Raw genomic sequence first — 24,104 nt, forward strand, 5'->3', positions numbered from 1 at the left:
TAGTCTCACATCGCCGGAGCGCAAGCAGCTGGCAGCATGAGAACAGTCTGCTGGAGGAAACCCCAGGCCAAACAAACCAGTTTGCCTCATGCATTGGGTAAGAACCGCCAATGGATCCCTGTCCATCTCCCACAGGCGATTATCACTCCAATCCTTGGTTACAGCAGCACCCAACTGAGATCAGGACCCCGCTGTGCCAGGCGCTGTACAAACACTCAGTGAGCGCCCCCAGGAGCTTCCAGCTCTGGAACCCTCACCCCTGCAGACAGGAGCAGGAGCGTGGCCTCGCCTCGTGCAGGGGCTCTCAACCTTTTTCTTTCTGAAGCCCCCCCAACATGCTATAGAAACTCCACGGCCTAGCTGTGACACAGCAACTGGTTTTCTGCATATAAAAGCCAGGGCCGGCACTAGGGGGTAGCAAGCAGGGCAATTGCCCGGGGCCCCATGCTACAGGGGGCATCGTGAAGCTAAGTTGCTCAGGCTTTGGCTTTAGCCCTGGGTGGTGGGGTTTGGGGCTCCAGGCTGCAGGCCTGCACAGCGGGGCTTTAGCTTTCTGTCCTGGGCCCTAGCAAGTCTAACACCAGCCATGCTTCATGGACCCCCTGAAACTTGCTCGTGGCCCCTCAGAGAGCCCCGGACCCCTGATTGAGAACCACCGGCCTAGTGGTTTGAGCATAGAACCAAAGTTGAGGGGAAAGTCAGACAATATGAGTTCTTTTCCCAGCTTCTCCCCTAACTTGCTGTGTGACCTTAGGCAAGTCCCCGCCCTGCTGTGTGCCTCAGTTTCCCCATCTATAAATGGGGATAGTATTTACCTCCAGGGGGCATTATAAAGGTTAATGTGTGTAAATTGCTGACTATTAACCCCTTTTAATTGGTAACATTGCAGCTAAAGGGAAAGGCCGAGTTGGCTTCAAGTGACAATTTTCTAATTATTGTTCCCTGTGAAGTGCAGCAAATGCGAAGGTATTAAAATCAATAGAGGCTGCTGATTGCTCTTCCTGAGAGGCTGGAGTGCGCGATGGATTGTTTTCCCGAAGAGACGTGCTTTCCACTGGTGCGAGGGAGCTGGGGATGAGCTGAGAGAACCCTCTGTATGGTTCTAAGTGGATGTGATATAATTGATCGTCTAAGAGGAGCTTCTGATCCCGAGTGGGCTGAGCTCAGACACAGCACATCTGTTCTCTCCGCTTTACATAAAGCTGGAATAAACAACTAGTTTTGCTTCCATTTCATAAATCCCCTAGGTGGAGCCGCCAGTGAGGTGGATGGGTCTCCATTGGGGACCACTGCCCCACCCCTTGTGCAGTCCTTCACATTCATGCAGTGTGGTACACCCTGGGTCTGCTTTTGCATCTCCTTTGCACCCATGGCAGTGGTGAATCAGGCTGGTTGTCTCTGAAAAGTGCCAGCTGTTTACACAATACTTTGCAAAAACAGAAAGGCACAGCCCATGCGCCTAAGAGCTTCCAGTTGGAATTAGACAAATGCAGGGAGTGAAGATGGGAGCAACGGAATGGGATGAATGGGTTACAGTTAATTTAAGAAAAAGGGCCTGATCCTGGGATGCTAAGGCTAATTTGTGCCACTCTGCCAGTGCCAAACAACATTAAATTTGGCTTAGCCAGCTGTCTGGGGGATTCACCTGGCATAGGAAATCTCCAGATTGCAGGCAGCTCGTGTGTCAACTCCAGTGGCCCACAGTCTGTAGAACAGGAGAAATGGGGAGTGGCTAGGAGTGCTGCTGCACTTCGGCTGTCCTAGGTTATCAGAACAACTCTTTGCAGCTGGGGCAATTTAGAGCAGCCCTGAGGCTGCTCTAAGGTGCTTCTCAGGACCAGAGAGTCACAAAGGTCACTTACTGCCCATGTTGTGGCTGTCTCCGAGGTGCACCGGGGGCAGTGCGGCTCGTGTGGGGCCCCACTGTGGAGCTGCATTATGTTGTGACTGTAGCTTTTTCAATACTTGTTAAAACTCAGGGCATGTCTACACTTACCTCCGGAGTGATCGATCCACCGGGGGTCAATTTATTGCGTCTAGTGAAGATGCGATAAATCGACTGCTGAGCGCTCTCCCTTTGACTCCGAGAAGCGTAGGCGGAGTCAATGGGGGAGCAGCAGCAGTTGCCCTGCCGCAGTGAAGTCACTGCAGTAAATAGCTCTAAGTATGTTGACTTCAGCTACGCAAATTTCGTAGCTGAAGTTGTGTAACTTAGACCGACTTAGCTCACCTCCCCGCCCCCACGTAGACCAGGCCTCAGACTCCAGGGGGACAAGAGCTGGGGGTAGAAAGCCCAGCAGTGGAGTCTGGCATTGCGAGGCCCTAGGTGAGGGATTGGGAAGGGAAGGTGGACAAGAGACTGAGAGGGGCAGGAACTCCCCATAGATCTGTATCAAAACAACTGAATAAAGCTGCAGGATCAGTTGCACCAGCAGTGACCTCCTGCTTCTGCTTAACCATCCCCATGGCTGTGGTTTCCCGTATCTCTGACTCCTGTTTGGGAGAGTGGCCATGCAAGCTGTCTCATTTCCCTGCATGCTGTGCAGTGGAAATGGAGTCAGTGAGGTATCCATACACCCAGGATCTGTTTCCTGGTGGAGCAGTAATTAGCTGTTCCTCCTTCTCCTCGTTTGCTGATGCTTTCCCTGACGTGTGTAGTTTGGTGACTGTCCTTCTTTGCTGGGCTCAGCGTCCCAAACCACAGGCAGGTGGTAGGAAGGTGGGTGGCACCGTCTCAGCCATTAAACCAATCTGGGGTGGAAAGAAAAAAACTAGCAGCTTAACTCTCACTTAGTTTTTGGAGGCCTGTTATACTGATTGGTGTGTGTGTGTGAGAGAGAAGTCTAAATTACACCCCCATGAAGTACACAAACATGCTCCCCTTCCCAGCTGACGAGAATGGGACAAGGTTCCATCAGTGCAGTTCCAAGCCCCAGCCCCAGGATGCGTTCCACCAGGTAGGGTTTGCGTGCTGCTATGAGCTTGAGAGATCAGGCTGAACACAGGGCTGTGAATGCAGTTTCTCCAAGGAGCCAAGTGTTCTGCTAGGCACACAGGATCTTATACACAGAAACAGAGGGACTTAAATGACTCCAAGTTATTCAGCCATCAGTGTCTTAGGGTCCCCCTGGCAGAGATTCCCATTAAAGGGGCCCATGTCAAGTCAGTTTAAGGCCCAAATTTAGATGGTGACAAAGAAATAAACCAATCCCAGTCTCTAACAAAATCTGTCCTTATCTGCAAGGTTTCCATGCGCCTCTTTAAAAGACAACCTCAAAAGGGTGGGGATGGGGTGTACGGGGATGGCTTTGGGTGGATTACTTGGGGATTTGACCCTTCAGTTAAATGTGGGGGCGGGGAGGATTTTTTTGGAGTGGTGGGGTGTTTTTTTCTTTTATTTGGATTTTTATGCCTTGTGCTTGGTGGGGTGAGGCAGGACCATTAGGAGCAGGAAGTGAAACTGACTATAAACTGAAATGTAACTGACTGGTTTAGTTTCACTGGCCAAGGGGGCAAAAGTATAAAAAGGAAACAAAGGGTGACCAGGCCATAACCAGGAAATGTGTCCCTTTCTCTGTAAGGCTCCACTATTTGCAAGCCTAAAGATAATGTTACCCCAAATAAGTGACTGTCCTTTTTCCTTTAACAAACATTGATTTCTCTCCTCGTTCTGAATCCAGCTGAATTAACAAAGCTGTTTTTGTTTGAACAACAACAATTTGTTTAATGTCTTGTGCCAAGTTACTTAGTGGATCAGCATCTGGGAACAATGATTTCCACTTTAATTTCTGTGACAAAATAAGAACAGCGACTAACTACCATTTTGGTATGTCCTTCAAAAATAGTGGCTATTTCTGTTCTTAATTTCTCTGCAATAAACTGGTTGATTTATAGTTTAAATAGAACAAGGGAAAGGGAAGCGATGTAGATATTTAGAATGAATAGGGTTTTCACATTTACGTTTCTCAGATCATAGAACACTTTAAAAGGTGAAAAGTGAGGCCTAAATTGCTGGAAAGTGTTTGTGTGTAATTTAATTGAACACCGTGACATACCAAGTGGAGTCTGTAGTACACAACTTTGAAGGCAGTTGTCTTCACAGGTAAAGGTATAGTCCCTACATTCCCAGATGTAGCATTTTTGGGGGGATTGACCTACGATAATCTTGCTTGCGTGCTGTGTGTGGTTTCCATTGACAGTTCAGGCTGGTTCAGTGGTTAGAGCAGGGGAGTGGATGCCAGCCTTCTAATCTAAGGGCTAGGCTACACTGCAGCAGCACTTTAACGCGGCTTGTGTAGTTGCGGCAGAGCGTGGGGAGAGAGCTCTCCCAGCGCTCTAAAAAACCCACCTCCACGAGGGGCATAGCTACCAGCGCTGGGAGCACGGAGAGCTGGTGCACTGTCTACACTGGCGTTTTACAGTGCTGAATCTTGCATTGCTCCGGGGTGTGTTTTTTCACACTGTGTAGACAAGCCCTAAGTCTAGCTACCTCATTTAAAATGCCTGTTGCTGCAGTGTCAAAGGTTCTAACCCTTGTGCATTGACAATACTTGCAATTTTATCACGAGTCTCCATATTTGGTGTCTTCTTGAAGTAATCCTGCAGCTCCTTGGTGCTCCTGGAGTCAGGGGACTGTGAGAATCTGAGCTATCATTTTTTAAAAAGGAAGTTTCTAGCCTTCACAGTTGTGGAGAAAAGCTTGAAAACATGATCCTTACAGGCTCAAAAGAGAGAAAGCAAATAAAAAGAACTCCTATTTATTAAAAAAAAAAAAAAAGCCCCATGACTTTTTGAAGGGCCTGACTAGTGATGTTTGAATGCCTAGAGTTGGCACAACTAAACTCATTGCAAACGTGGGGCACTAAATGCAAAGACTCTTGGATTTTGCTAAGAAATTGTTCTGGCCTTGGGCAAGTTGCTCACCTTTTCTGTAAATAAAAATTGGATAACAACTTTCGGCTCCCTGGCAGGGGGTAGTCTGTAAAGTGCTTTGGAATTTGATTAAAGATGCAGCAAAGCTGCAAAGTCTTATTACTTTGTATTGATTTTTTTCAAAGTATAAACCGCATGCAAAGCAGAGGCCCTTACCTTGGGACAGGATTGAATTTGGGCTCCTGCTGGCACTCCGTTGTTTTTTCCTGACTCCACACGGTCCAATGAATTGAGGAGAGAATTTCTACAGCTTCCTGTCTTAAACCATGGTCCAGGTGCTGTGTTCCAGCCCAGAGGTAGCTGCATTTCAGCAGTGAATTGATTCTTCCAGGTATTGGGTGGGGGTTGCTTTGAAAGGCAGCATGGTCTAGTGGTTATAACAGGACTTGACACCAAGACTCCTGAGTTCCACTGTTGGTTCTGACACTCAGTGTGCATTGGCTTTCTCTAGCTGTAGAATGGGGGTGAAGGATGCCCAACTTTGTAAAGCCCTTGGAGCTACGCAGGTGGAATGGGCTAGGCTAGTGCTGAGTGTCTGGGATTACAGGTGCTGTAGAAGTATAGGGTCACATCTGGCTCAGCATCTGCGATGGAGTCAGGGGACCAGGCCATAACCGGGACACGTGTCCCTTTCCCCCAGCACAGCTATGCAGCCACCTTCTCTCCTTCCCTGCCTGTTCCCCACCCGCTCTGTGCTGGCGGCTGCCCCGTGCAAATCGCTCTGCTGCTGCACCTCAGCCCTGGTGTGTGGGGTCGGGGGCAGTCAGAGCCCACTGGCCCCATGAGCCGGAGCCCCTGGGATCGGGGCGAGCCGGCTCTTGGGGGTCGCGTGGGCGTTGAGCCGCCAGACTCTGCAGCGCCCCCTGCCGGCGGTGGGCGGCGCTGCAGGCCGCTCGTGGGCAGCTGCGGGCAGCAGCAACCCCAAGTGAGTGCGCGAGGAGGTGCCCGGCAGCTTGGGCTAGGAAGTTGTATCCCAAGCGCAGAGCACTATGGGACTTGTAGTTCCCACCTTCGAGTCCCCCGCTCCCATTCTCGCTGCTCCTCATCCCCGGCACCTCAGCCCAATGGACTGCCGCGGCCAGGAGGCCTCCTGGGTTCGGCGCTGTAGCCGCGTCCTCAACAAACCCACTGTCGGGGTTGGCAATGTGCCCGAACGGACTACAATTCCCACAATGCTTCGCGTTCCACAGCGGCTTCCGCTCCGGCTTCGCAAAGCCCCCTGGGGCTTGTAGTCTCCCTGAGCGATTCACCGTGATTCTTACGCTATCTCCGCGACGTAGCCCCTTTGGTCCTCTATAGGTTGCTGCGCTACGGAGTTGGCGTAAGGCCGGGTTTCTGGACTCCCGGGCAGGCTCCGCTTGAGCTTCTCATTGAAGGGAGAGGAAACAGTTTCCGAAGCAGCTGGGAGCCGTGAAGGGAGAGGGTCAAAGTTACTCTGCCCGGGGGAAAGTGAGGGGCCTGGGGGACGCGAGCTGCAGCCCAGCCGCCTCTCGCCAAAGGTAAGTGCCACCCGCGGGGGAGGGGCGCAGGGGCTGGGGAGCCCCCCCCCCATGGAGCCGGGCCGGGGAGCCCCCTCTCTGGAGCCGGCGGAGGGGACGACGAGGCGCTAGGGAGCGCCCCGCCCCCCGCCCCCCATGGAGCCAGGCGGTGGAGTTCCCCCTCCCCAGGGAGCCGGGCGAGTTTAGAGGGGAGGCAAAGGAAGGGGGCAGGGAATCCTCTCCCCATGGAGTTTTCTAAGGGGATCCTCTCTGTAAAACCATTGGCTAAAAGGAGGGAGTAGTCAGCAAATGGGGGGCAGCCCTTCTACAGCCTATCTAGCTTTCTGAGCCCCGCCAAAAGAGGGGGATCCCCCAGCATTCTTACCCAAGTAGGAATAACCAGGAGAGAAGAGTGCAGCTGTATCTTGCTCGGAGCCTATCTAGGAGTGCCCCCCTGCCGCTAAATGTCTTACTGGGAATGGAGAGTGAAGGGGCAGTGGGTGTGTGTGTTGGGGGGCAGGGGTGTTGTCCTGCCCTGGCTGGGAATGGGTCCATAGGGTGTAGGGGGCAGTGGGGGAAGAGGAACTCCAAGTGGTCCTTTTCCCTGGTTCTTTGTTAAATCACTTGGTGGTGGCAGCATACCTCAGACCAAGGACAAATAGAGATTTGTGTCTTGGGGAAGTTTTTAACCTAAGCTGGTAGAAATAAGCTTAAGGGGTCTTTCGTGGGGGTCCCCACGTCTGTACCCTAGAGTTCAGAGTGGGGAGGGAACCCTGACAGGGGTGTTGTCCTGTCCTGGCTGGGAATGGGTCCATAGAGTGTAGGGGGCAGTGGTGTAGCTGGGGGTGTCAGGTTGGATCATTACAGACAGGGCAATGGAGACTTTCTCCTCTTGTTGAAATAAGATGAAAGCTAAATGAACTGGGAGAGAGAAGGTTGCAGGATGGGTGAGATGTTTGCTGCTTGAAACTCACTGACTCTCCTAATCGCCCAGAAGCATTTTAAAGCCCTCTGGAAGTTGGGACTGAAAATCTTGGCTTTTGCTGGCTATTGCTAATTCACACTCACCTGATTCCTTGTTGGGCCCTGTGCTTTCTGTGCTTTTTATTCCTCACGGTATTTTGCTGTGGTTTGTTCTGCCTCTTGTAAATAACAACCACTCCCTTACCTGCCCAACCTCACCTGTCACTGCTCAGGGACCTGGCCCTGATGTGCTGTGTAGCAAGGGGACTGCTCTTTATAACAAACCACAAAGTGGGCAGAGCTACTGGGCTCTCTTCTGCTAACACCTGGTCACCTTGCATGAAGAGGAATTTTTAGCTGGATTGGCAAAGTAGATCCATTCTGAAAGCTGGACTGCCTCAGATCGATGGGAACAGCTTCTTAATAGCCAGGATAAAACATGGATAAGAAAACCTGGATGCAGTCCCATATAGGAATATAGTCCAGTAAATATTGGACCAATGGGCAGCGCTGCTGAGGTTGTGGTTGTAATTATTGCTGTATAATAGTGCATATGATGAGCCTAAAATTATGCCTATCCCCTTAATATTTCTGACTTTATTTATAATTGGAGCCAGATTGCTTAAAAAAAAAAAGATTACAGGGCAGCAACAGAGATGCTGTGGAACCTTAGTGAATCCCTCCCAATATAATGAATTTATTTATTAACACTTTGCACTTCTGCGGTGCTTTCCAGTCCCTGAGTGCTTCACAAACAGGGATGAATTTAGCCTCCCAATCCCACTGAGAGACAGGGAAGTATTGTTCACGTCAGGTTATATCAAAGAAACGGAGACACAGTGTAGTTAAATGACTGCCTGGAGGTTGAACAGTGAATCAGTGGCAGAGCTAGAAAAAGAACCCAGAAATCTTGCCTCCCATTTGTATGCTGTAACTGCTAGAACAGGACTCCTGTCACTATCTGAAGCAGGGTCATGTGTTCAAGTGTTTAGGTCCTATTGCCTGTTTATTGTATCCACCTGTTGTCACCTGTCTCACATTGTAAGCTCTTCAGGGACTTAGATCTGTCCTTGTGACCCCTCGGTGTTACTACACTACAAATAAGACTTAAATACATCACTGTAAGTCTGATACAGTGCATGTAATGGGCTCTTTTCTCTAACCAAAGCCTCTGTTATTTAAATAACTTTCATATGCCCTTCTTGCATTCAGACAATTGAGTTTTACATCTCCTCCACCTTGCTTAGCCTGAAAGCAAATTCCATGGAATGGTTATCCTGTGTACTAGCTGGTAGACAAGATTATACACAGGCGTGTTTGAAAATGCCTTTTTTTTTCATTTCTACAACAGGAGAATACATTTGTGCTTGATATTCTGTAGGCTTTTCTCCGCGATATGCACTATTGCCTGTGAATAGCCAAACATAATGAATGGTTTTCCTTAATGTACCTACTGCACATGCACAGGGGTATTATCAACTGATAGTGGGAGACAGTGATGGTTTGTTCAGGAGTTACCAGAGGCCCTGCTATTAATGTGCTGAGACTCAAGGCTAGGTTGGGCAAAGTATAGACCAGAGCTGCCTTTTAATACAGAAAGGGTGGCCCCAAGAGTCTTACGCATCCTAGGATGCAATGCTACTTATTAATCTGAGTGACCAGATCACAGTGTAGGAGTGCATGCTGGGACCTGTAGTTCCTAGGGGTTGCCTGTTGTGTTAAAGGAAAATCTGGTTGCCATCTGTTCATTGAACGCATTAGGTGTGGTTTTTGTAAATGGTAACAGAAATCTATAAGGCCAGGAAATCATTTTCCTTTCATCTTGAGGCATGCTGAGGACCAGCTGCACTGAGTCTGCTGGGTGACTTCCTTTGCAGCTGCACTGTGGGACCCACTGGCACGATAAGCAGCATAATCGATTAGCTTATGTCTGAGTGTGATCCTACACTGTTCAAGCCAATGGGAGTTTTCCCATTGACTGGCATGGGACCAGGATCGAGTCTGGTTTGCGATGTTAAGGGATCAAGAGTCCAGTAGTGTATTGGGAAAAGTGACTTGCATCACCCCACTTCATTCGGGATGTAAACATTACCCTGTATTGAAGTGATACTTGGAATCCCTGAGTACATATGAGATCCTAATGATCCTTATGAGTAAAAGTCTCTCATGCTTCACTCAACCTCTGTCAGAGCCTTGATCTCTTGCCTTTCGGGACACAAGAGATGGCCCACGGTCCCCCACTGCTCCCCAGATGTTTGGGGGCTGAAAGGCCTTTGATTGCAGTGGTAGGTTTTTATGTATTTGTGTGTGTGTGTGTGTGTGTGGGGGGTCAATTCCTTGGGGTGGGAAGAGCAGTCTTCCCTATTCTGATGACTTATTGTACAATTAAGGAGGGAGCCCAGGATGTGCCAGGTGCGTGTTGTCTTTGTAAATCCGAATAAATATTAAGCCATAGAAAAGTTTGAAGTACCACTAAAAGAGTCTGGCGTCCTGCTAAAGTCTGTGTTACTGAGGTGCTGGAGTGACTCATGTAGGCAGCCAGGTATCCCTGGCGCACAGACAGGCGTGACTAATGGTACGTGCTGGATTGTGTGCGCCAGACTGGGGCGTCCTGAGGATACCATTTATCTTTGCTCTGAATTCCTGCTGCTTTGGGAGTTTAAGCCCAGCCCTCGGCGTTACCTCAGCACTGTTTGTCCTTGTGGCAGGCTGGAGTATGTATGGTATAATCGGCTTTGTCATGTGGAAAAGAGTTCATTGGGTTTTGTCAAGAGGGCTTTGAGTAAGTTTGCTGGGTTGCTCCTCTGTTGATACAAGACTGTTGAAATCACTGGGGAGGGATATCCTGGTAGGAGTTGCCAGTGCCTCTCCCCTGAGTTATTGACACCTACAAGCACAAGCCATATTCATATCCTAGAGCAGGGGTAGGCAACCTATGGCACGCGTACCAAAGGTGGCACGTGAGCTGATTTTCAGTGGCACTCACACTGCCCGGGTCGTGGCCATTGGTCCGGGGGGGCTCTGCATTTTAATTTAATTTTAAATGAAGCTTCTTAAACATTTTAAAAACCTTATTTACTTTACATACAACAATAGTTTAGTTATATATTAAAGACTTATAGAAAGAGACCTTCTAAAAATGTTAAAATGTATTACAGGCACGCGAAACCTTAAATTAGAGTGAATAAATGAAGACTCGGCACACCACTTCTGAAAGGTTGCCGACCTCTGTCCTAGAGAGAGAGCGGGCCAGATCTGTTGCTGCTGCAAATTGGCATAGGTCCACTGAAGTCAGTAGAGCGATGCTAACTCTCACTTGCTAAGGATCTGGCCCCTCGCTTTTGGGGCATGTGGTTATTTTAAGTTAGGCTAGAACAAAATGAATAGACATTTTTCCTCTCTTCCTTTCCATCTAAACCCTGTTCCCTTCTCTGCTTAGTCCCCTGTGTCCCATCATGAACTCTTGCCATGCATGGGGGGAGATGGGACCATTCTGAGCTGCTAGCATCAGGGCTCAGTATCACTTGGGGAGGAGAGGGAAAGGAATGGAGTTCAGAACAGTGATTGCTCTAAGCTAGTAGCTTTGGGCGTTAGCAGTAGCTAATAGCCGGTCGATGGAATGAGGGGCACCGTGGCTCTGACAAGGACATGTGAACATGGCCTCGCTGTGAGAATCCCCCTGGGCAAAGCAGATCCTGCTTGTAATGTAGTTCAGGCTGCTGAGTTAAGGTGTCCTCCTTGGTTTTCTTTCACTAATCCGCCTCCTTCCCCCTGCCATCCCAAATGTAGCTCCATGGGATGTACCTCTGTGAGGCTGGAGTGTATTGAATATGGCTATCAGGTTATACCAGGGACCGGCGATGTTTGGCACGTGGCCCACCAGGGTAAGTCCAAGGGCTGAGGGATTTGCTGGCTGCCGCTTCCCGCAGCCCCCATTGGCTTGGAGCAGTGAACCGCAGCCAGTGGGAGCTGTGATTGGCCAAACCTGCGGACGCAGCAGGTAAACAAACCGGCCTGGCCCGCCAGGGGGCTTACCCTAGAGGGCTGCGTGCCAAACATTGCCGATCCCTGGGTTATACTATATATGAGTCTTCATCTTTGCCTTGGACTAGAAGGGGTGGGATGGAGCAGAACAGGCTCCCAGTACACTGAGTCCTGGGTAGCCTGGAGTGCCAATGCTTGTCTAGTGTTTGTTGATCACTATCGAGGAAGCAAAGGCAGGGATAGGGGCCTGTGCATAACTCTTGCCTCCCCCAACCTCTCCCACGTATTAGAGGCTCTTGCCTTAGTGGATGGAAAATGCCACAGTGGCTCCCTAAAGCTGCTTATTGTTCCTGAGTTAAAGGATGGTGCGGGTGGGGTTTGTGTATTTCCTCACTCTCAGGGGAAGAGCAGCTGCCTCTGTTTTTGGATTGGAGGAGGGAGAGTGCACCCGGAGGGAAATTGAATCCAATCCAGAGAAGTGGGTCACCAGCAGCAAGAGGGATTTTTTTCCCCTGCCTTTACATTGCAGAGGATTGCTGTCCTGTCGATGGCGCCAATGTTTGACAGCCCAGATAGTGCTTTTATATTGATGTAATTAGCAGGCCCTGGGGTTTGTTGTTTGTCTCAGGGGCACTGTGCTTTTCACTCTAAATCACCTAAATACAACAGTAGGGACCGGAGAGCCGCTCCCGTGGGACAGGAGCGTGTCTGCGGCCTGTACAGCACCCTTCGGGCTTTTAGAGGGTCAAGTCCATCGCCACTGAGACTTCTTGGTGGGTTTCTTATTGCCTTTGGGAGGAGGACAGCATCTTGCTGCTTTTGGGACTGGGAGGCTGTTTCTGAAAAGCTTGAGATGATCACATTTGACCTCAGAAATCTCAAGCTGAACGTTGGATCTTTCTACCTACATTTCAAAGTAATGATGATTTTGCCTGTGTATGCTCATTCCCATACAAATGGATCCTGCAGCGCTTTGCTGGTGTTGTGTGGGTGTGTATACGTCAAGATATAAATTGCTTCGCTCACCACTGAAATGCAGCTGATTCTGGGACAGCATGTAACACCTGGTTAATGGTGCACAGCAAAACCACGTGAGCCTTTGGAAAGGATGTGAGGAATACTGTATCCATGAGAAAATTCAGGCAGGCCAGATTGAATGGTCCAGACTGGAATTGTGCCAGGACACTGGGATTAATGGCTCTCTTCTTAAAAAACTGCTGTTGGATCAGCAAAGACCGCAAATGGTCAGGACCTCTGTTTTTACTCCCTTTGTGAAAGAGCACCCCCTAATACCTGCCAGCGACATAACTGACTTGGAGGGAAGAGCGCCACCTACTGAATCCCAACCACCACTACCTGCAATACCTAGATATCTTCTTGCATCTAGGTATCAACCCAGCCCAGCCCAGTCCTGCTTAGCCTATTGAGCGCTGACAAGATCATAGCAGGCCTCACTACTTTGTTTTCTGTCACACTGTTCTCCTGTCTGCTGAAAATCTGTCCATCCTATAAAATAAGGGTTTACATGGAAGCTAAATCATTAAATGCTCTGCCAGGTGACATATTAACTAGCTTGTTTTTGTGCAGTGCTGTTAAGATATGAAGCCCTATTATTCAACTTGAGGCAATTGGTTTCCTTGTGGTGGCAGGCAAGACCGTTGCGCTGTGCTGTGCACTTCTCTCCCTGTCGGCTCTGTTTTCTCGAACGGCTGGAGGATTGAAATGGACAAGGGATCTTGCTCTCAAATTCTTGTCCATATCAGTTGCCCACCTGCGCTAAGATCAGAGCAGACAGGCAGGGTAGTGAGACTGTGACATACCCACGTTCAACTTCCTGCGCCCAAGCACAGTTAGGAGGTTTGTATGTGCACACATGCTTCCAAAAGTGATGTGGAACCCTCTATCCCAATACCGTCACTTATGCTGCATGTTATCATCTGGCATCAATCTGAAAATGTCTCATTAACTCTGAGTTAGCGGCCATCTTCATGAGGAACAGAAATAAATAGTTTTGGAGCTGGAGTTGGAATGGCCTGAATATCTGACTGTCTTATTAAAGATGCGCTCTAGGTCAGCCGGAACATACTGGGATTGCTTCAGGAATCAGTGGATGAGATTCTATGGCCTGTGCAAGAGATCAGGCTAAAATATTCGCAGTGGTCCCTTCCAGCCTTAATCTATGAACTTGTACTGGGCCTCAGAGTCTGGAGGAGTTTCTTGCCTGCTCAGTATCACTTTTAGCATGTCTTGTATACTGCTGGTTAGATGCTATTAGCAGTGCCTACATCCAGGCCTGAATTCATGCAGTGGGTCTGATTCTCCATTGCCTTGGCATCTGGCATCCCATGTGCCTGTGCAAAGTATCCGCAAAATACTATGAAATAAAATTCTCTGCTTGCCTGCGCTGATGGTTACCCACTTTGCACAGGTGTAACTGACAGCACAAGGTGGAAGTTAGGTGCAGAAACATGCCTGTAATTTTAAAGATAAACTGTTGTAAAGTTTTGAGGGTTTTTTAAACTCCCCCCCCCCCCATACGATTCACAAAGTATATACCTAAAAGAAGGTAGCCTTGTAGTTTTAACTCTTATTCACTCCACAGCCCTGAGCTGCAGCTGTTCTAGTGTCTCTGTGGGACACTGTGGCCACTCTGAAATGTAGATTAAAGGAGCCAAACAATTACAAACGGGTTCTTCGCGACTTTGTCACAGGGCTATAATTTCTCATATGGTGTCTCAGCCCAAAGGAGACTGGGAGCAGGGCTGGGATAGGGTGGGTTTTATTAAAATCCATTGAGCTGGTTTAGAGATTTGAGAACATGGGGGAAATGCATGTTTTTTTAAATAGCTGTTTTTTTGCAGTAGGATAACAAAAATTAACCTTTAAACTTCAAAGCTTACTGGGTCTTAGTGCTCACAGGGGACAAGCGCATTTAACCTATTCAGAGGAATCTTTGTTCATAAATTTCTAGTAGATGCAATTGCTAATGACACACTGGCCATGCCGAATAATTAATGTCTGTTACTGTATTTGAACATGCAGGCAGTGGGACCCTCCGGAGAGCTGGGTGGGCACGTGCGGATCCCTCCGGAGATCCTGCCCCTGTTGCTGATTGTAGGAAGCTACCCAGAGTCCGTATTGCTAGGATCCTGCTGAGTTTTCTAGGTGTCAAAGAGCCCTCATTGAGCTAGTGACAGCAGAAATGGTAACAGAACAGTGAGGTGACAGCCTGTTTTGAACGGAGAGCAAAAGTCTCTGTGTAACCCCTAACCACAACAGATAGGCTCCTGTCTCCAGGCAGGTTCAGACACTGATGATGTAAGAAGCCCCAACGCCTTCTGGGAGTTGTAGTTCTGAAGAATCCACAAGCATCGTGAATGACTTAAAAATACGGAGTGTATTGTATGCATTGGTGAGGTGCTCATCAGCGTGGTATCTCGACAATGGTTTATTCATATATTCGTTTTCCCTCCATTCACTGACCCCACACCAGTGTCAGTTGGTGCCGATCCTAGCAGACTGTAGCCGTCATATAAATAGCAGGCCAGATCCTCAGCTGGTGCAACTTACATGCATTGATTATGGTGGCACTTTGCTGGCTTACACCAGCTGAGGGTCTGGCGTATAGAGTGGAAACCAAGACCCAAGCCACTGGTTCACAACCCTTTTCTATTCTTATCATGGATGGCAGGAGGGGTTCTATCCTTTCTCTCCCCCTTCTCTGTATCCCATTACCCCAGTACAGTCTGCACCACCTCCCCTTTTCCCTGTCTGTTTTCTGACTTTTTCCCCTTCACTCTTTGGTAATGCTCCCTCCTTGTATCAGAAGGCTCTGTGCTGCTGGGGCTGGGTTGCATGTACTCTTGTGACCAAAGTGGTGCTGCAACAGCCAGGGAGAGAACCTTGGCCCAGTGGGATGATGGCCTGAGCTTTGCAGCCTTATAAACTGGAGCTCCCCAGACAGTTGGCTGTGTCGGAGGCCATCTCCAGAACCGGGAGAGCAGGCAAGTGGCTTTAAGGAGCCCCATGCTGCTTTAGCTGGAGTCACCAGCATATGTGATATTTCCAGTTTGGGGAAAAGGGCCCACCAGTGGGACAGAGATGAGAAGCGGCAGGGGAAGATTGATCTAGGGTAATGCAGCTCTTACTGCTCCTTTGCTCCGCCCGAGGAGTGGAGATGGGTGTGTTTGGGCTGGACTTGCGCCTTCAGTGTTGGCTTGGCTGCTTTTTCTCTAGAGGACTTCTTTCTTGGCCAGTCTCACATCTCAGTGAACTAGGAACATGGCTAAATTGGGCTTATCCTGATCTTGCCTTGCAAGGATCCCATTGTGACGGGTTTGGGCACAGAGACCCCCTTGGGACTGTCACCTGATGTGCTGAAACTACCTCTGAGCCTGTTTTCCCTGCCAACTTGGGACTCCAGAACCCTGTCTTGTTTAGGCAGACACACTACTCCGCTGCAACACAGATCCAGGGTCTGAACCATGACCCCAAAGCTGCAGACTTTAACCAAAACTGCTCAGCAGGTTTCCTATCTCCAGGACGCAGACACCCAGCTCCCAATGGGATCCAAACCCCAAATAAATCAGTTTCACTCTTTATAAAGCTTATACAGGGTAAACTCATAAATTGTCCACCCTCTATAACACTGATAGAGAGAGATGCGCAGCTGTTTGCTCCCCCAGGTATTAATCACTTACTCTGGGTTTAATAATAAATAAAAGTGATTTTATTAAGTATAAAAAATAGGATTTAAGTGGTTTCAAGTAATAACAGACAGAACAAAGCAAGTTACCAAGCAAAATAAAACAAAACGCGCAAGTCTAAGCCTAGAACATTTAAGAAACTGAATACAGGTAAATCTCACCCCCAGAGATGTTCCAATAAGCTTCTTTCACAGACTATACTTAGTCTGGGCCCAATCCTTTCCCCGGTACAGTTCTTGTTAGTTCCAGCTCAGGTGGTAACTAGGGGATTTCTCATGACTCCAGCCCCCTTTGTTCTCTTCTATCCCTTTTTATATCTTTGGCACAAGGTGGGAATCCTTTCTCTCTCTCTGGGTTCCCACGCTTCCTTCTAAATGGAAAAGCACCAGGTTTAAGATGGATTCCAGTACCAGGTGACATGATCACATGTCACTGTAAGACCTCATTCTCCATTCTTGCAGGGCTTGCCTGCACCTACCCAGGAAGGTTTTTGAGTAAACAGAGCCATTCAGAACCAATTGTACTAGTTAATGGGAGCCATCAAGTTTCCAAGCCACCATTAATGGCTCACACTTTGCATAGTTACAATAGGACTTCAGAGTAATACTTCATATTTCTAGCTTCAGATGCCAGAATGATACATTCGTACAAATAGGATGGGTTTCATAGTGGTAGCCGTGTTAGTCTGTATCAGCAAAAAGAACAAGGAGTACTTCTGGCACCTTAGAGACTAACAAATTTATCTGGGCATAAGCTTTCGTGGGCTAAAGCCCATTTCATCAGATGCATGCAGTGGAAAATACAATAGGAAGATATATATACACATACAGAGAACATGAAAAAAAGGGGTGTTGCCATACCAACTCTAACAAGACTAGTCAATTAAGGTGGGCTATTATCAGCAGGAGGAAAAAAAAAACTTTTGTAGTGATAATCAGGATGGCCCATTTCAAACAGTTGACAAGAAGGTGTGAGTAACAGTAGGGGGAAAATTAGCATGGGGAAATAGTTTGTACTTTGTGTAATGACCCATCCACTCCCAGTCCTTATTCAAGCCTAATTTAATGGTGTCCGGTTTGCAAATTAATTCCAGTTCTGCAGTTTCTCGTTGGAGTCTGTTTTTGAAGTTTTTTTGTTGAAGAATTGCCACTTTTAGGTCTGTAATTGAGTGACCAGGGAGGTTGAAGTGTTCTCCGACTGGTTTTTGAATGTTATAATTCTTGACATCTGATTTGTGTCTATTTATTCTTTTGCATAGAGACTGTCCGGTTTGGCCAATGTACATGGTAGAGGGGCATTGCTGGCACATATCACATTGGTAAATGTGCAGGTGAACGAGCCTCTGATGGTGTGGCTGATATGATTAGGTCCTATGATGGTGTCCCTTGAATAGATATGTGGACAGAGTTGGCAACAGGCTTTGTTGCAAGGATAGGTTCCTGGGTTAGTGTTTTTGTTGTGTGGTGTGTGGTTGCTGGTGAGTATTTGCTTCAGTTTGTGGGGCTGTCTAAGCAAGGACTGGCCTGTCTCCCAGGATCTGTGAGAGTGACGGATTGTCCTTCAGGATAGGTTGTAGATCCTTGATGATGCGCTGGAGAAATTTTAGTTGGGGGCTGAAGGTAACGGCTAGTGGCATTCTGTTACTTTGTTGGGCCTGTCCTGTAGTAGGTGACTTCTGGGTATTCTTCTGGCTCTGTCAATCTGTTTCTTCACTTCAGCAGGTGGGTATTGTAGTTTTAAGAACACTTGATAGAGATCTTGTAGGTGTTTGTCTCTGTCTGAGGGATTGGAGCAAATGTGGTTGTATCTTAAAGCTTGGCTGTAGACAATGGATTGCGTGATGTGGTCAGGATGAAAGCTGGAGGCATGTAGATAAGTATAGCGGTCAGTAGGTTTCCGGTATAGGGTGGTGTTTATGTGACCATCGCTTATTAGCACTGTAGTGTCCAGGAAGTGGATCTCTTGTCCAGACTAGTCCAGGTTGAGATTGATGGTAGGATGGAAATTGTTGAAATCATGGTGGAATTCCTCAAGGGCTTCTTTTCCCTTGATGATGTCATCAATGTAGCGCAAGTAGAGTAGGGGCAGTCTCTACACAAAAGAATAAATGGACATAAATCAGATGTCAAGAATTATAACATTCAAAAACCAGTCGGAGAACACTTCAACCTCCCTGATCACTCAATTACAGACCTAAAAGTGGCAATTCTTCAACAAAAAACCTCCAAAAACAGACTCCAACGAGAAACTGCAGAACTGGAATTAATTTGCAAACTGGACACCATTAAATTAGGCTTGAATAAGGACTGGGAGTGGATGGGTCATTACACAAAGTGCTAACTATTTCCCCATGCTAATTTTCCCCCTACTGTTACTCACACCTTCTTGTCAACTGTTTGAAATGGGCCATCCTGATTATCACTACAAAAGTTTTTTTTTTTTTTTCCTCCTGCTGATAATAGCCCACCTTAATTGACTAGTCTTGTTAGAGTTGGTATGGCAACACCCATTTTTTCATGTTCTCTGTATGTGTATATATATCTTCCTATTGTATTTTCCACTGCATGCATCTGATGAAATGGGCTTTAGCCCACGAAAGCTTATGCCCAAATAAATTTGTTACTCTCTAAGGTGCCACAAGTACTCCTCGTTCTTTTTACAAATAGGATTCACACCCTCAGTAGATTATAAGCTTTGTAACGACACCTTACCAGAGACCTTTTGCATAAAGCATATTCCAGTTAAATTATATTTACACTCAGAAGCATATTTCCATAAACATATGGAGTACAATGTCACCTGCTCCTTTTCTCAGCCCAAGGAGTGGAGATGGGTGTGTTTGGGCTGGATTTGCACCTTCAGGGTTGGATTGGCTGCTCTTTTTCTAGAGGACTTCTTTCTTGGACAGCCTCACATCCCAGTGAACTAGGAACATGGCTAAATTGGGCTTATCCTGATCTTCCCTTGCAAGGATCCCATGCCTTCAGGCCCTGTGTTGGGGACAGACCATTTTTAGGGCCTGGAAGCTTTGCCCTGGATGCTGTCAGCTTGTCAAAGAGGGGAAGCCTCCAAGATATCCAGAGCTTTGTAGCTAAGAACCAGGACCTTGAACTGGGTCTGGAATCAAATGGGGAGAGGTCAGACTGCAAGGGGTACCTGTGTGAAATGCTCTCACCAAGTCAGCCCACTGTATGGACTGGATGGAATCTCCCTCTGGCCTTGGCATCCAGCCTCAGGTGAAGAGTTGGGGTGATCCAGCCTGGGTCACTGAGGCCAGTTTTGGGGTATAATCTCCTGGCCACTTACAGGCATCTCTCACTACAGCTATCTGAGGAGCAGTGATGACCTGGAGGCTATGCACTGCCTTCACAAAAGAAGGATGAGGTCAGCCCTTCCACCTGTTGCCTCTGGGTCAATGACTTGGCTAGTTCCTGTCATACCCCCTTTTAGTCTACTGCTTGCACCCTGTGCCAGTGTGCCCCTTGGGCCACTGCCCAGACCCAGCAGTGTGGTCTCCTTGTAACGCATGCAGCAGCCTCTGTGATCACTTTCCGTTTGGTGTGAGCTGCAAACTCAACTCTTGTGTTGTGACTCCCGTGCCTTATTGTCATACAACTCGTTTTCCAGAGTGAAACTTTTCTGCCTGTCACTGGGTGTGGTAGCCACTACCTGAGAGAGAGAGAGAGGGCTGAGATGGAGGAACTACCAGTGCAGTGATGCAGCATGACTGCATGTCTAACCAGGCACCTGAGTGTTACATCTGGAGCAGGTGATATCTGAGCTGCTCTGGTTAATGGCACTCTGAGAATCTAGGGGGGTGGTCTTGGAGTAGTTGTGGATTCCTTCCCCACCCACTTCACAGGGGTCAGCTGCTGGTCACCTCTGCATTGTGCGTTTCTCTTGGAGGGAGACCCTAGCTATAGCAAGTACGATGCCATTGCTCGTGCTCTGGTCTGGATAGCCACACCAACTCCCTGAAAGCATCCATGTTATTTTGAAGTCTTGCCTTTTAGGAAGTCACCTGTTCCCCATGTGACCGTTTTCTTTGTTCATTGCTGCTGTGCTGGTTAAGTGCTGCTAAGGCTTTGTCTAAACACACCAGTTATACTGGAGTTGTGAAAGTGGCACAACTCCCTGTAGGGTCGAAACAGTTACACCAGTATAAAAGTGCTTACATTCCCTGTATAGCTATTCCCATTTCAGAAGGGGAATAAGCTGCATTAGTATACAGCCGCTTTATACTGGTATAACTGCATCCACACCAGGGATTGTACCTGTATAACTATTTCATTAAGAAATCACCCCGAACTGAAGTAGTTACACCAATATAAAATCTGTGTACTGGTCTACAGTGGTGTAGACCAGACTATTTGTACTTTATATAGAGGGGCCTGGGGTGCGTGTGCAGACATTTGAGCAGTTCTCAGTTATTCCGATATCTATCTTTTTAGGTTTGTTTCTGATGCAAATACCAAATAACAACCTACTGCCTGTAATGCTCCTCTGACCTCTCCACTTGCTTGAGGCCAGTTCCGAAACACCGGCCCTCCAAAATCTAGGACAGTGAATTGGAAATTAGGACACAGTAAATGACTAGTTCAGGGAAACTCCAAACCCTGTAACCTGGAGGAAGGGTTCTCGGTAACTTTAGCTGGCTAACTTAATATCTGTAAGCCTTTCGTTCACTGTATCATGAAAGGAGGCTTGATAAAGCACAGCACGGGCTTAAGAGTGGCTCTGTAGACTGGGGCAGGGATGCGGTATGGATGCTGCGCATAGCCCTCATCTCTCACATTGCAGGATAAGTTCTGTAGGCAAGATATTGCTACCTAGCTACCATAGGATTTTCTATAGAACCCATCACTCTGGCATCCAATTGTTCCCCAGATGAACTGTAACTAAATCTAGATCTGCATTGCCCAAGGGATAGTGTCAGAGGGTGGGATGCCTACTTCTTCCTGCTCTGAGATCTGGCTCTTCCAGTCCCTGCCTGATACATGCTCCCTCTGGTGACTCTGAAACTCCACATCTTATAGCAGCTGTTGGCTGTGTCCTGTGTTGATGGGCTAGCCCTTCATCCACTTATCTCTGTGGCTTAGCTGGCATGCAATTAACATACACTCCCTTTACCCTGTGGAATATCTTCAGTTTTGTACAGTGACATGGAATGCAATGTGTTTTAAAACCTCCACTGAAATACAACCATACCTGTGATCACTCTACCCACCATGGGGTAGCCTATTAGATGGGTTAGAGGAGGGGTGGGGAAATAGGTGCTGTATAAAATGTAGTTAAGATCTGCTCATTTCATTGATGGGGGTGATCCTCGACTCAGGAATTCACTTCCCCGCTGATCTAACACAGCCAGCCTTTCATGACTGTTAGGGCACAGAGAAAGACCTGGTTCTTTATTCAGGCCTGCCTGAAAGAGCTGTGTAAACACGGTTTCTTTTGCATAGTTTTTTGGTGAGTTTTTAGTTGACTTCATTCCTGGTTATTTCCAAACGTTGTGGCATTAAGTGACCGTAAGAGCAGCTGGTTCAGAAGGGGTGCATAGTTTGTAAATGGCAGTCAATACAGAGGATCTCTTCATTTTAGCATCACTTTCATCTGGCTTTCCCTTGTTATTGCTCTAGCTGCTCCCCCGTTAATGCTGCAGTATGGAAAGATGGTGTCAGAAGCACTCATTGCACTGAATCATGGAGATCCGATAAAGCGGGTCGAGTGAGGAGACAGTGCCTGGTTCTTACTCATGTTTATCTCTAGCTGTGAATGTCCAATAACAACAATCCTACCCTGCACAGGCTGGCACAGCCTCAGACGGGAGGATCGGCTCTTGACCAATCAACACCCAACTGTAGCAGGAAAGAGAAACTGTTTGTTTTCTGGCTGCAGGGGAAATTCAGAGTTAGGATAAATCTGTCTAAAAACAGGGAATTTGTGTGCGTGTCATCCAAGAAGCATTATCCTGATGAGAGTCTCGCATGCTTTCCTTTCATGGAATCTTCTTGTTAGACTCCGATGCCTATTAAATATATAGCACTTTTGTAGCACACAACATAAAGCTTCCTGCTTATAATGCAACTGTTCTCAATAGGCAGACTGTAAAGGTGAGGCAAACCACTGGGCTGACCGAGATGATAAAGGGTCTATTGCAAGGACTATAAACACAGAGGGGGGAAAGGGTTCTGGAAATTTAGACCTGCTCTTAAATGCTTGCAGAGATTGGATGCTGTGGCCTGGCTTGTCTTTCTCCTCCTCCCCTAGCCACATGAAGCACCTGTTTTAAACTACTGCAGTGTTGCTAATGAGACCAGCCATACCAGCTCACACGCTATTGTTAACTCTGTGCTCAAAATCTATCCACAATTGGCTAATAAACTGGAAAATATGAGCAGCCCTATTGCACCTCATTGAAGTAATGTTAATTGGCTTAGTAGAGCACCGGGTTTCCACAGTGTTTGTTTTTTGAAATTTGTGTACACTCAGCCCTGCTTAATCGCAGTTGGCTTGCGATCTCAGTGGTTATTCAGATAAAATGAACTTCCTACTCATAAATCAATGACAGAAATGGGTGCTGGGATTAGTTGCCACTTAAAAGGACACAGTCAGCTGCTTTTCCGTAGCTTTTAATTAGGATTTTGATTCCCCTTTCAAATCTGTATAATCCCCTGTCTTGAAGTTTGTTAGGCATGATAGATTTACTGTACCTGATCAGACAGTTGCTCTGTCTAGCCCTGGTGTCCTGCTTCTAGCTGTGGTCACTGCTTTACTTTTCACCATGCTGTAGACAGAAGAGGTGGAAACTTCTTTGACCTTAGCAGCAATGAGTTTATGACATGAAGCTGGCTTGAAACTGCTATTCCTATTGCTTGTGACCTTTTTGTGTGTGTCATACCCTGATTCCACTCCCTCTGTGTCAATGTTGCAAAGTATTAGGAAGTGGTATTAAATGGAGCTCAAGCCAGCCTGGCTCTTGGCTTCTCCTCCCCACACGACACCCTAAGATAGTCCAGAAACAAATCCCCATGATCCCAGGTTATAGGGAGTTCAGATGTGGAACTGAGAGATGTGGCTTTATTTGGTGGCATCTGTGTAGCTCCTATGATGTTGTTAAAGGGGTGGTTTTAAGTATGCGGCTCTGATAATTGCCATTTAGTGACCCCACATTTGATGTACTCTGTAGAAAGGATCTTTCCTGGTAACGGGGACTTGGGTGCTCTCTTCTTGGCACATCACCACCCGTAATAGACTCTGCAGGGCAAATTTTACCCTCCTTTACAGCTCTCTACAAGAGATACTTATCTGGCCCCTATTACTGTATTATCTGAGCACCTCAAAATCTTTACTGTATTTATCCTTGCACTGCCTCCCAGGGATGTTGCAGTTCTGTTGTCAGCTTCTCTGTGCCTTAATTCCCCCTCTAAGTGACTTGCCAAGAGCATACATGAAATTTGTGGCAGAGCACAGAATTGAACTTTGGTCTCTGAAGTCCTAGGCTGGTATCCTAGCCATGAGGCCATCCTGTCTCTCAACCCTATTGATGTTCCAGAGGTTGTAGATGCTGTGAGGGGGTTTGCACAACTTTGTAACTGATCAGAAACTATCAACAGCATTCAGAGTAGCAGCCGTGTTAGTCTGTATCCGCAAAAAGAAAAGGAGTACTTGTGGCACCTTAGAGACTAACAGATTTATTTGAGCATAAGCTTTCGTGAGCTACAGCTCACTTCATTGGATGCATGATACAGCATTGTTTACTGATGCACAGTGAGCTGGAGTCTGTCCTTTCCCTAGCTGTGCTGGCTCTGCAGGGTTAACTGGTGGAAATGGCAGTGAAAACTGTTTTTTGTCACCAAGGCAGCAGTTACACGCAGGGCGCTGACTGTACAAGGAAGTGTCAATTTCTACCTGGCCACTTTTCAATTGAACTGCCCTTAAGCTGCTGCAGCTGCCAGCAGGGAAGCCTATGGGGCTACCTATTGTACCACAGGACCATTCAGACCGGTGCCTGCATGCTGTCATGGCCATGAAGTCTCAAGGC

At 47.6% G+C, this 24,104-nt stretch overlaps 1 protein-coding gene across 1 annotated transcript in view; it reads left to right on the forward strand.

Annotated features, from left to right (window-relative positions):
• Positions 1-6,283: 6,283 nt before the first annotated feature.
• CAPN15 (calpain 15) overlaps positions 6,284-24,104 on the forward strand; it is a 96,302-nt gene continuing 78,481 nt past the window's right edge. Inside the window, exon 1 of the mRNA XM_074965717.1 lies at positions 6,284-6,431. The gene's annotated coding sequence lies outside the window, so the exon portion shown is untranslated. The remainder of the gene's footprint in view (positions 6,432-24,104) is intronic.

Source organism: Natator depressus, chromosome 10 (assembly GCF_965152275.1).
Source record: "Natator depressus isolate rNatDep1 chromosome 10, rNatDep2.hap1, whole genome shotgun sequence".
NCBI classification, from domain to species: Eukaryota; Metazoa; Chordata; order Testudines; family Cheloniidae; genus Natator; species Natator depressus.